The following is a 13,416-nucleotide window of genomic DNA, read 5'->3' on the forward strand; positions in this document are numbered from 1 at the left end:
AAAAAACGGGGTTTGTCAAACAGAGCACATGGTGTAGGCCAAACGATAGCTGGGGATTCTGGGTAGTGTAGTGTCTTCTGCCATCCTTTACTCAGAAAACATATTTGTTTCTCCAAATCGAAGGGGAAAAATACAAAAGCATTGCACACAATTTAAACCAATCAATGTTGTGTAATTAACAAGGATAATCTGGTGTTTTTTAGTGGATGAGTAGTGCAGATATCACTGTAAAATCAATCGACAGTAAGAGGAGTACTTACTTCCGGGTGTAAAATTCTCCGTTATCCAATGGGAATGGATGCTCACATTGCCTTTAAGGGCAGCCGGCATAAACGAATGCCGTGCTTCCATGAGCGTCAAATCCCGACGCAGATGGGAATACATTGCAATCAGTTGAAAGCTATTTGCGTCCCTTTATGACGCTGAAGGAGCCTAGGAGCGTCACAATTGGACGCCACGGACACTGACCAAACGTCGCTATTGGACGCTTAGGAAGTGAGAGTGTGTTGTTCCTGTGGATGAATTCCCCTAAGGGGGGGGCAGCAGGGCCGGCCCTTGACATACGCAGTATAGTCGAATGCTAAGGGTGCATCAACCCATCGGGGGCGCCGAAAATTGGGGAGAAAAAAGAAGAAGAAAAAGTTAGAAATGAAAAAAATATTTTTTTGGAAATTTCATAACAACACAATTTCCCAATTTTGGATCAACAAAGTACATCTTATTATCTTATACTAACAAAACTACGCCTATATTGCGTACAGCGCCCATAAACTATGGCGCACCCCCCCCACAAATCAAGTTGAACCGCCCCAGCCCCAGTAAAAACCAGAGGTTTATGTGAAATTGTTCTTTTTTTTTAAATAATGGTTTTAGTGTGCAATTATAAGTTTACATTTTGTATTTGTGTTAATTTAAAATAATTCAAACTCCCAAAAAACGTATACAGCTTATGTGTGCTTTTATTAACATTGGAATTTACTGTGTAAGTGGCCGCGGGGGGAGAGCTTTAGAGAGCTCTCTCCTGAAAGACTGAGCGGCTCTGATAACCTCAGCTCAGTGAGGTAAAGGCACACCTTTATATAATCATTATAGTTATACAAAAATAAGAGAATAGGTGAAAAACAGGTATAAAATACTATATGACAGTACAAAAAAGTTGTTATTAATACAAGAATACAGTTTGAAAGGGGAGTGATTTGTAAAATATCCATAAAGAAAAAGAAAATCTGCTTACAGTTCTGTTTCATCTGGGTGCTGAGAGATGTATTGATAGAGCTCATCATGTTGCTCTCAAAGTGCACCAGATTGATGCTTTTAACTTCAATATTAAAAAAAATAAAATCATTAAATCATTAAATCATGTCCACATGGATAGGATACTAACTACAGTTGCACACATCTTGTGTCCATATCTTTCTGTTTTGGTGGTCATGCCACAACCGTGAAAGTGCATGCATACGCGAGTGTCTGCATTTGGAGGGGGGGGGGCGCCAGCTAAAATCTTGCCTAGGGCAGCAAATTGGTCAGGGCCGGCCCTGGGGGGCAGTCCATGTAAACATTTATTAAAATAACATACTTTTAAAAGACTTTAAATGGTCAAAACTCAAGAAATTGTGTTTATTCAGGATGGTACAGAGGTGGTATGAATGTGGCTTTCTGTCAGACACCTGGATCGCTCTCTTGTACAGCTGTTCTATGGGTTTCAGGTTTGTGGCTCAAGCAAACGACCAGTTTGTCAAACAGTATTCAATGTGGGATAGAATCATGCAGTGGAGGTGTGACTTTGCAGCTTTGACAGTTAAGAAAGGTCTTATTTGTTTAAAATGTTGCAAGTTGAATTTAACGGTATTTGATACTTTCTTAATATGTTTCTTAAAAGTCAAGTTTGAGTCCAGTATGACTCCAAGATACTTGAACTGGGAGACTAGTTCTATTTCTGCTCCGTTCAAAAACATGTTGGATCCTTCGATTTTGACTGGTCGTTTACTGAACATCATGCATACTGTTTCTTTTACGTTTAACTATATGTTGTTCAGCCAGTGTTGACAGTGGTTTCATTTCGACACCAGTTTATTGATATATTACCAAAAAAAGCAAAACAACCCACATGTTTAACTGTTGTTTTGTCAGTGCTGTGTGTCTTGTCAAATGTTCATATAGTCATTTAAATAATATATATAGATGATGTCTTACACTCTGATTGCCTTTTACTCGTTTAAATAGTATGTGTAGTCCTATATGTGTTTAACAGAGACATTAAGGATGTACTTTTCAGGAAGTGTAAAAGGGGGATTTACAAATGGTTAAGAACTGGGGGATGTTATGGTTTAATGATGGGGATGTTTAGATAATGTCTAAAATAATTGATGGGTGGGACCAGATGGCTATTTTCTCTCTACTAGAGTGTGACTGTAAGCCATATTATCCTCTGAGGATGAAGTGGCTCTGTTCCTGCATTTGAGATAGTTTTCAATTGTATTTAGACTTTCTTTATTACTTTATTAAATATGGCAAAAGACAAACATTGCCCATTCATCATTTATCAGTTTCTCTTAAGGGAATTAGTATTTCCTCCACACTTTGTTCCCTTGAACAACTACAATCACGACTGATCGGCTAACTCCCGCTGCGTAGCCAAAATGGCAATCGTGTAAGAAATGTCCAGCGTTGCTAAATCTAACGAATCAATGTTGCCATACTTTGTGTTGGGATGCAAGGCAAGGCAAGTTTATTTAAATAGCACATTTCAACACAAGGCAATTCAAAGTGCTTTACGAAAATGAAAGACATCAAGAGCATTACGAAACATATTATGGAAATGACATTTAAAAACACTCATTAAAGTTACAGAGCAGTGTGAGATACACACATCTGCAATGTTGAGCTCTGACTCAATCATTGTTCACTTTTTAGCAGAAATAGTTTTCTTTAACCTCCCTTTCTTTCTACTTTCTTATTTAACTTATCCTTTAGTTATTTCCAGTTGCGGCTGGGATAGGCTACAACCATACCAAGAAATGGCTTAACCCCACCTTGAAAAATGACGTTAAAGTAAGCAAAATAAAGTCCGCCAACTCGCGCGGAGTACATTGCACAGACAGCAGTTAGTAAGATTGATTTCAGTAGACTAGAAACGGTTTTGAAAACTTTTGTCACGTAGTGATCGTCTTCTCAATAGAACATCTTTGATAATGTCTTCTGGCCAATCAGAATCAAGATAACGGCGTGGTGTTGTTGCAGGAAGTCCCGACGGAGAATACTTTTGCTGTTGTACATCTCTATTTACATCGATACAACATTTCGTTACGTTATCGTGTTATCAACACGTAATGAAATAAGACCCCACGGTTTGTTGATAGAAAGGTGTGTGGGCTGTCTTTCATTTTGACACACAGAACAATGGGGGCTATCCACCCTTATCCACAGTGTAAAGTAATTCACAGCCTCTTCTCTCTGTGAGGAGCAGCAGGTTCAGCTTTCAGAACAAATTAACACAAAACTAAAATGGCATTCATTTTTTTTTTTTAAATATGTCGTGTAGTAATAGATGTATTTATTTTTCTTCTCAAGAGAGTACCAGAATGTGTATTTTATGTTAGTATTCCCCCCAGACCCCCCTGCAGGGGTTGGGTTTTCAGCATGTCAACTCTTTCACCTGTGGGGAAGTTGCAGGATTGGCTCCAGGACGCCCTTTTTATTTACTACAAGACAAATGTGCCTTTTTATTTGATACAGTTCAATATGGATTGAGACAGGGAAATAATCTAAACCTCACACGTGGCGTTTCACTGTCAAGGGGGAGCGTGTATGTAATTACATTGCAAATACTGACTTGAGCCCCACCACTGTATGGGTTAGCCCTACCATAGGTTACCCAACAAAAAATATTCTGGCGCCGCCACTGGTTATTTCAAGTGTGGCATGCTAAACGAACCCCCCTTTGGAACATTATCTGACCCCATGGTACCTTTTAGTTTTCGTCGAAACTATTCCTCTTTTTTTTTTATTTAAATGCACATAGTTAAGTTTACCTTATCTTTCTAGGACTTTTTTGGTATCCACCATGCACTCAAAAAAGCAAATGTAAGTACAGAAAATCGTGATTTGAGACACAGCTTCAGTTTTATTTAGGATCACTGCTTTCGTCTTCCTGCTTGAGTTTGCTTCTCCTCTGGATCACGTCCTCCTGTTCGTTGAGCGGCTCGCTGCTCTCATGCGACGAGTCCTTCATCACGCTGTAGTAGATCGGCGCGTTGAACTCCACCGCCTTCTCCTGCCGCCTCCAGCTGCACTTGTAGAGCTTTTTAAACGCCATGCGAAACTTCTGGGACATGAGGTTGTAGATGATGGGGTTGATGGCGCTGTTGGTGTAGATGCACATGCGGCAGAAGAGCAGGAACCAGGTGTTTTGGTACGGCGGGTCGAGGAAGGAGTTCACCACCACCAGGGTCCGGTACGGCATCCAGAGCAGGGCGAAGAGGACCACCACCACCGCCAGCATCTTCGTGATCTGATGCAGAGGAAAGGTCGGGACGTGATTTTGAGGCAACAAGTATGTTAACTGTGTTTTCCATGGTGTTAGAAAGATGTTCAACAACAAGAGTCTAAATAAACTGGAATGGTTCTATGAGGCTGTATCTAGGGATGCATCCCATCTCGTCATATTTTGCTACTTATTTAAGGTTTTTTGCAATTTTGAATTGGTCACAGTTAGTTGACTTTTCATACTACTGGAAAGCAGATATTGTAAGAATTAGCAACATTCACTTGCAGATGAAAGCAGACTGATGTACTTGTAATCCAAATCCTTTCCAGTCTTTGCCTCACAGTAAACAAAGGTCACGAAAACAAACCACGATTCAGTCAACTTTTTGGCATGTTTTTAAAAACCTTAGAAAAAGTTTGCATCTAAGAAAACAGACAGAGATTCAGGCAGAGAAAAACAATTCCCTGGCAAATCCATCAGAAATGTCAAACCAAACTTTAAAGATTCAGATTCATTTAACTATTGGTTACAGAGCTTAACGCTTCAAGGTTTGGTATAACGTTCCGTCACAAGAACTTTGCATTCACATGGGACACAAACTCTTACAGGTATGCTATTTCAAAACCTTGACTTGACTACACTGAAATCTGGCTTCAACGGTTCCTTAATGAGAAATGGCTCATATGAGTTTAACATTTTCTAATGAAGATGGATTATCCTCTGAACCAGTGGTTCTACAACTTTTTTCAATAATGTACCCCCTTTGAAAAAAAGGCTTTCAATATGACACCCCTTGACGGTTCAACTTCTTACATGTTGAACCCAAATACCTGTACTTTCTACTTCTTACATGGTGAACTCAAATACCTGTACTTTCTACTTCTTACATGTTGAACACTAATACCTGTACTTTCAACTTCTTACATTTTGAACACAAATACCTGTACTTTCTACTTCTTACATGTTGAACACAAATACCTGTACTTTCTACTTCTTACATGTTGAACACAAATACCTGTACTTTCTACTTCTTACATGTTGAACACAAATACCTGTACTTTCTACTTCTTACATGTTGAACACAAATACCTGTACTTTCTACTTCTTACATGTTGAACACAAATACCTGTACTTTCTACTTCTTACATGTTGAACACAAATACCTGTACTTTCTACTTCTTACATGTTGAACACAAATACCTGTACTTTCTACTTCTTACATGTTGAACACAAATACCTGTACTTTCTACTTCTTACATGTTGAACACAAATACCTGTACTTTCTACTTCTTACATGTTGAACCCAAATACCTGTACTTTCTACTTCTTACATGTTGAACACAAATACCTGTACTTTCTACTTATTACATGTTGAACTCAAACACCTGTACTTTCTACTTCTCACATGTTGAACACAAATACCTGTACTTTCTACTTCTTACATGTTGAACACAAATACCTGTACTTTCTACTTCTTACATGTTGAACTCAAATACCTGTACTTTCTACTTCTTACATGTTGAACACAAATACCTGTACTTTCTACTTCTTACATGTTGAACTCAAATACCTGTACTTTCTACTTCTTACATGTTGAACCCAAATACCTGTACTTTCTACTTCTTACATGTTGAACTCAAATACCTGTACTTTCTACTTCTTACATGTTGAACCCAAATACCTATACTTTCTACTTCTTACATGTTGAACCCAAATACCTGTACTTTCTACTTCTTACATGTTGAACTCAAATACCTGTACTTTCTACTTCTCACATGTTGAACTCAAATACCTGTACTTTCTACTTCTTACATGTTGAACTCAAATACCTGTACTTTCTACTTCTTACATGTTGAACTCAAATACCTGTACTTTCTACTTCTTACATGTTGAACTCAAATACCTGTACTTTCTACTTCTCACATGTTGAACTCAAATACCTGTACTTTCTACTTCTTACATGTTGAACTCAAATACCTGTACTTTCTACTTCTTACATGTTGAACACAAATACCTGTACTTTCTACTTCTTACATGTTGAACTCAAATACCTGTACTTTCTACTTCTCACATGTTGAACCCAAATACCTGTACTTTCTACTTCTTACATGTTGAACTCAAATACCTGTACTTTCTTCTTCTCTCATTTCCCAAACAGCTGGTTCCTTTAGTTTGAATGTGTGTTTGGTGCATGATCATTATTATTTAGAGTCATTGCGTGCCTGTTGATTTGAACACGATCCGTGTATCCATAATATCCATCCTGGTCTTCTCTAAAGAAGAGGGACCAATGGAAACGTTGTCATGTTGCCGTTGTTCAGCATGGAAATATTCATTAGCTAACAATGACATTATTGTTCTATTGATATAAAGGGAGGTCAGGTACTCTTTAAAACAGCTGCTAGTTATGGGTACTTTTTACTGAAGTACATTTCAAAGCCTCTTTACTTTTACTTGAGTACAGAAGTTTAGTCAGTACTTCTACTTTCACCAGAGTATTTTTAAACACGAGTATCTGTACTTCTACCTGAGTAACTGATGTACTTTTGCCCTCTCTGTGGTTCAGTACCTGTTTTCTCGCAGAGAAGGCGCCCTTGTTGGCCTTGTTGGTGCTGTTGTTGTGCCCCTGGTGCACCGACCCCCCCCCCGTCCCGGTCCGTCAGATGCGATGGCAGCGGGCTCATGAACAGGATCCTGGCGATGAGTCCGTACAGAACTGTAGCAACGACCAGCGGGATCACGTAGAACAAGGTGAAGTCCAGGAAGTAGATGGGCATGTAGAAGCTGCGGGAGACGCGGTATCCACACGTCACCACGACTCCGTTGGCATAGACGGTTTCCTCCGTGTCCACCAGGAAGAACCACATGATGCAGTAGAGCGAGGTGAAGATCCAGACTGCCGCGATGATCCTCTTGGCCCGGGACACGGTGCAGATTAACTGAGCCCTGATGGAGTGGCAGATGGCAATGTAGCGCTCGATGGTGAAGGCGGTGATGGAGCAGGACGACACGTTGATGCCCAGGTACTGAAGGTACGTTATGAACAAGCATCCGGTGTGTCCGTACACCCAGAAGGCCACCACGTCGGAGATGTTGGGCAGGCCGGCAGCCAGCAGAACCATCAGGTCTGCCAACGCCAGGCTGACCAGGTAGCAGTTGGTCGGCGTCACCATGTGTTTGGTGCGCAGAACCACCAGCACCACCATGATGTTCCCCGCTATCCCCACCACGCAGATGAGCGAGGTCAGAACGATGGTGACGAGCTGCTCTTCCAGAGGGTTCAGGGGGATTTCTGTGAGATTTACAGCCGGAGAGGCGTCCTGAAACACGGGGGTGTTGTTCTCCATCGTGCCGCAGATCAGTTTCTCTCCAGACGCACTAAACTGAAGGATCCTGAAGAACGAAACAGAGAAACATAAAGACTATGAGGAAAACACTTCAGGGGAAATCAATCAAGCTGGTGCAGGGTGGTTTTGATCATTTGGTTTTGTTTTGAAGGGATTAGGGATAGCAAATCAATATATAACAAACAGGACATAGAAAAACATTCCCCCTCTGCAATCTATCTTTTCACTGAAGCAGCAAGTAGGTGTACAACAATGACAAAGAGAAGGACTGCTTTGAAATGACAGAAGGTTTTATTGGTATAAACCAATGTCTCTGTTTTTATATATATATTTTTTTTTTTATCTGGACCAAAGGGAATACCAATCAAACTGGGTTTGGTTCATTCAGTTTGAGGCTTTTATCTGTTTTTTGTCTATTAACCCTTCCTAGATTAATGGGAAATGGGCCAAACTAAAACAAACAAATTACACATCTCATCAACATTTCCCAAAGATAGTTTCTTTCGGTTTAGAAAATTGTTGTCACTCCTGCATAAGCTTGGTTGTTTCAGTTACTTGATGCTTTACAAAGGAGGGAAGACATCAGAGGAGATATCACTTTAATTATCTTTAACCGTCACCAGTCTCTTTTAATTTATAGATATCATGGTCAGTTATTTTGTCTTTCAAGCCATACATCTACCACGGTGCTAACGTAGCAGCTAGTTGGCTAATGCTAACAAGTCATGCTCAGCTTGTGATTGGCTCGGTTGGATTTATAGGGGCGGGACCTCGATTACACAGCAATGCTCTGATTTGCTAAAAATCAACTCAGATGTATTGTCAATGCTGTGTTCACATCTTGTTTCCACTGCCCCAAGTGGTCAAACACTGCTATTGCAGATATAACAGACATTATTAATTTCTTATCTAATCTCAATCATAACAAAATATTGAACATTTAAAATAATAAGAGTAATAATTATTAATATTAAAAACGTAGTTATACTCAACATTTTGTTAAGATTCACACTGTAAGAAATCATTTAATTAATAACAACCTGTTGAGCCCCGAGCCTGTTTTTCAGGTCTCATGCTCGAAAATGACATTCCCAGAACAAATGACCATATCTTCTAAAAGGGTTAAATTAATAATCTTTTGTCTCAAAGCAATGATAAACCTGTGAGTTGGATGTAGAGCAGTCAGAATTAATATTTTTTATTTTAAAGTAAATTTAGATTGAACATAGTAACAAAAATGTAAATGATAGTTTCCGTCAAAAATAAACCATTACTTAAAGTGAAAACCACCCTTGAATGATGGGATGGGAGACTAAAAGCTTTAGGAATCCAAACTATAACATATAATAAGTACCCTGTATCAAGATTGATGCAAAACAAGTGACATTTGACCTTTTTAGAGAGATTTAGAAAAATAACCCACTTCTGGGGTCATTTGCGTGGATTTTCCATATCTCTGGCCCCCCTCGGTCGATTTTGATGATTGACACTTGTTTAGAACCGTTAGAGCCAATAGAATCAAGGGGACGTTCCTAAAATCCAACTAAGCATTACCCATTGGTGAATGCATTCCAGCATGTCCAAAACCGGAAGCTGGGTTGTAGCTCTCACAAGCATGCATATTAAATCTCAGTTTTTTAGAGTTTTTGACAAATATGTAAGGATAGATTATCAGTAATAATTTTAAAGTGACACAGAGACATTGGATTAACCTTGAGCATTGTTTTTATTCCCTTGAACACAACTTTTGATCACAAAACAGCAAAGGTAAGACGTAATTATTGTAATGGATTTAAAAACGGATGTTGTTTTCTTGCTCTGTTCTGGCTGCTAGCTCAGTGAGTTCTGGCCGTACAGTGATGAGACTTATACCAATGGAATCTGTGGAATCTCAGCTTTCAGATGATATGTTGTTTGTACAGATAGTATGAAGTATAAAAGATCGTTTTTGCTAGTTATGACTGAAAGTAGCATTAGCCCGCTTTCGCTCAGGCTCATTTAGACGCTTCTTGTGAGACTTGTGTTTTGTTTCGGTAAAAATGGCTCGTATCGGCAGTTAGCTGAGTTTCGTCCCGTTAAGTGAGTATGACACATTCATACTTAATTAAATGTTAAGAAGCCCTGAGACACAGTTTCGTAAAGAAAAAGCTCTTAGCCCCTGCCGGCGGGGGCTATGGGGCTTAACCAATGTGTAGTCTTTAGATTAAATAAGAGCATACAACTGATAAGAGTCTGTACAGATATATTTTAAATCTTGTCCCTAGTCAGGCTTTGCAGCGAAGCAACAACACACAGCTTTTTGCATCATGAAACCACATGCGCTATAAATAAATGATACAACATAATACAGCATTAAAATAGCAAAATACACCTTGAAATGGGCCGTAAACGTGTTTAAAATGGAAAGTGTGGTTTAACAAGCATTTCATATTTCTGGGAAAGGATAATAAATCTGGAATAAAGTGATTTTAGTTAAATTAATTATTAAGGAATTAAGGAAACGCAGAACAGAAGCAATGACGGTTCACAATGGATCAGAACCTGCGCGACTGCTTAGGATTTCAAATCTGTAAAGATTTCTCTTTCGACTCCGAGCAATACAATGAAAAAAAGAAAAAAAAGCACTTACACTAACAAAGGACTTACATACTAATAAAGGGCTAGCTTATCTAAAGCCAGTTGAATAGCACTTGAAATGTTTGGCTCTATGAAACCTGATGTACTTATATGATTCTGTTTTATTCACGTTTGTATCTTCTTGGTCGAACGCACTTATTGTAAGTCGCTTTGGATAAAAGCGTCAGCTGAATGCAATGTAATGATATCTAATTGACTGTGAAATGGAAAAAGTGAAGCCCTGTTTGTCCTCTGAGACGAATAAGGTGCACTTTATGACATCATCTGATGCTTTTATAAAAGAAAGATGGTTGATTTGCAGAAAAAAGTCAGACGAACCGTCCCTTTTTTTAACATCGATAAATACATACTGCTCTAAAACCGACATTACCGATTTTACATTTATATATTCAGTTTCATATTTAATATTCCACCCCTCACACACTTATGTATATAATAACTTTTCAACATGTATATTTTATACGTTCTTGTTTATTTCTAGTCTTTTTCATTTGTATTGTACAATGCCATGTCTTTTTATGCTGCTGCAACACAAACATTTCCCAAATTAGGATCAATAAATTACTTCTTATCTTATCTTATTACAGTCAGGTAAAGAAGATAGACGTGTATAATAAACATGCAGCTCACCATGGTTTCCAGGAGGCAGATCTCAGGTGAAATCAGCCGCTGAGCGCTTTCCATCCTCCCCATCTGTCCCTCTCTCCTCACACACTATCCCATCCTCCCCTGCAACACACCGCCTCACACACACTATCCCATCCTCCCTGCAACACACCGCCTCACACACACTATCACAACCTCCCTGCAACACACACCGCCTCACACACACTATCCCATCCTCCCTGCAACACACCGCCTCACACACATGATCCCATCCTCCCTGCAACACACCGCCTCACACACACCAACTTAAAAATCAATCCCCCCTCCTCTTCATCACCGAGGCCGGGCTGTAAACCCTGTAATCACTGCGAGGACAGAGCGGAGAACCGGCAATTCAACACATCAGCCTCGACACAGAGAGCCGCTGGATGGAAATAGCAATAAATACAAAGTGGAGCATTTTTGTGCAACCATAGCAAACATCATTTAGTTACCTCAACATGCTGAGCTCCAGATGCTCTGAGAGTAGACATGCAGCTTCTTAAATGTGCATATTAAAGCTTAGCAAACATCTCTGAGACTTGGATTCTGGAGAGGACTAAATGAGGACATGTTAGTGCAATGTATGGCTCGCCAACCTTAACACAGAGAGAGATCAATAAATCACAAACACAGACGTTGGTTGAGATGAATTATTATTCTGTGGCGCAACAACAATAATAATCTGGAGTAACATCAGCAGCCAATCGCGGACAAGCCCCCCAACAGCAATCATACAGCATATAGCCACTGCAATGAGCACACACACATGTTCCCTAACCATGTTTAACGCACACACATTTGATCATGCAGCCTGCTACACAAATGTACCATGTTTTTCTCTCTGAAAGCTACACTTTAAGTGTTTTTATAACCCGAGGCCTTCTCTGAACTTCCTCTAACCTCGGTGTCAGCTCAAATGAACACATCTATTGATAATGCAGAAGGACCATTGTCTCTCTAACTGTGTGTGAGCCAGCTCAGTAACACACATCATATGGCTTACCATGTGACCTTAATGAATATCAGAAATACGCTGATTGCCATAACAGACATTTAAAGACGTCAACATTCACAATTCTTCTGCTTTCTCTGAACTTTTATCGACCACACATGTCCTTAATGTCCCAGTCTATCAAACGTACACAATCTCAGAGCTTTTGTTTAAAAACACATGCAGAAAATACATTTTTACGGCAGTATTTTCTGATTTATGGAGCAATGCAAAGAGATATATACCTTTGACTAATGTCTGAACAACATGAAACAAGACCTACGTTATCAAATGATTGCTTTTCTGTGACGGAAATGCATGCAAATGAGCTCATATTTAATAACAGAATGCCTCATTAGCATATTTAAAAATAACCTGTCAGAGAACTTGTAATACAAAACATGGTTGTGTTAATGTCAGTAATGAAGTGGGAACGTTTCATAGTGATACCTGTGAGTCTTTTTTTTTTACCCCATTCACCTTCAGAGTCACAGAAAAGCTTTCGCTACAGATGCTGTAAAACAAAAAAGCAACCGTCCACTGAGTCTTATTCAAACAATGAGGAGTCCAGTCTGTACAGTGGAGCATTATAAGATAAGATATGAGATACTTTATTGATCCCAAATTGGGACATGTTTGCGTTGCAGCAGCAAAAAACAAGGCATGCACATGAGTAGAAATTAAAGAGTAGAAATAAACAATACCAGAAACAACAGCATTCAAAAGTAGAAATTATACTGTGAAGATAAAAAAAATGATGCATCAATGTTCTCTCTACTTGCATTTAAAGCCTCTTTGAGCACCAGGAACATATTCAAAGTATTCTACAGTTACTTTGAGATCAGAGGGTAAAGGTGGCTCAATATTAGGGTCCTATGATATCTAGATTATTATTCATTTATTTTACATAATTTGGCATCAAACACAATTGTAAACATTAAGCTCAGTGTTTTAAAGCTTCTTAGATATTGGGACTGTTCGAGGCTGCACTTTATTAATTAGCATGTTGACTCTAATGAATGATTCAGATCGCTGCCGTTGGAACAACAACACGCTGAGCCGTGCACGCATTAGTAAGCTGATGCATTGAAACAGAAACACATGCATAATGTACAGCTCCTGTCTCCCCTTCTTCAGCTGCGAGGCGGCGAGGCGGGGAGGTGGCTAGGCGGCGAGGCGGGGAGGTGGCTAGACGGCGAGGCGGGGAGGCGGGGGGCGGGGGGCGGAGAGGCGTGGAGGCGTGGAGGCGGAGAGGCGTGGACACAAAGTCAGAATTAAAAATAGAAGATAAAGAGGTTTTTCTATTA

General features: G+C 39.6%; 1 pseudogene; it reads right to left on the reverse strand.

The window, feature by feature from the left end:
• Positions 1–2,890: 2,890 nt before the first annotated feature.
• Positions 2,891–11,303, reverse strand: LOC117449062 (thyrotropin-releasing hormone receptor-like; annotated as a pseudogene).
• Positions 11,304–13,416: the final 2,113 nt, after the last annotated feature.

This window comes from Pseudochaenichthys georgianus, chromosome 7 (assembly GCF_902827115.2).
Source record: "Pseudochaenichthys georgianus chromosome 7, fPseGeo1.2, whole genome shotgun sequence".
Taxonomy (NCBI): Eukaryota; Metazoa; Chordata; class Actinopteri; order Perciformes; family Channichthyidae; genus Pseudochaenichthys; species Pseudochaenichthys georgianus.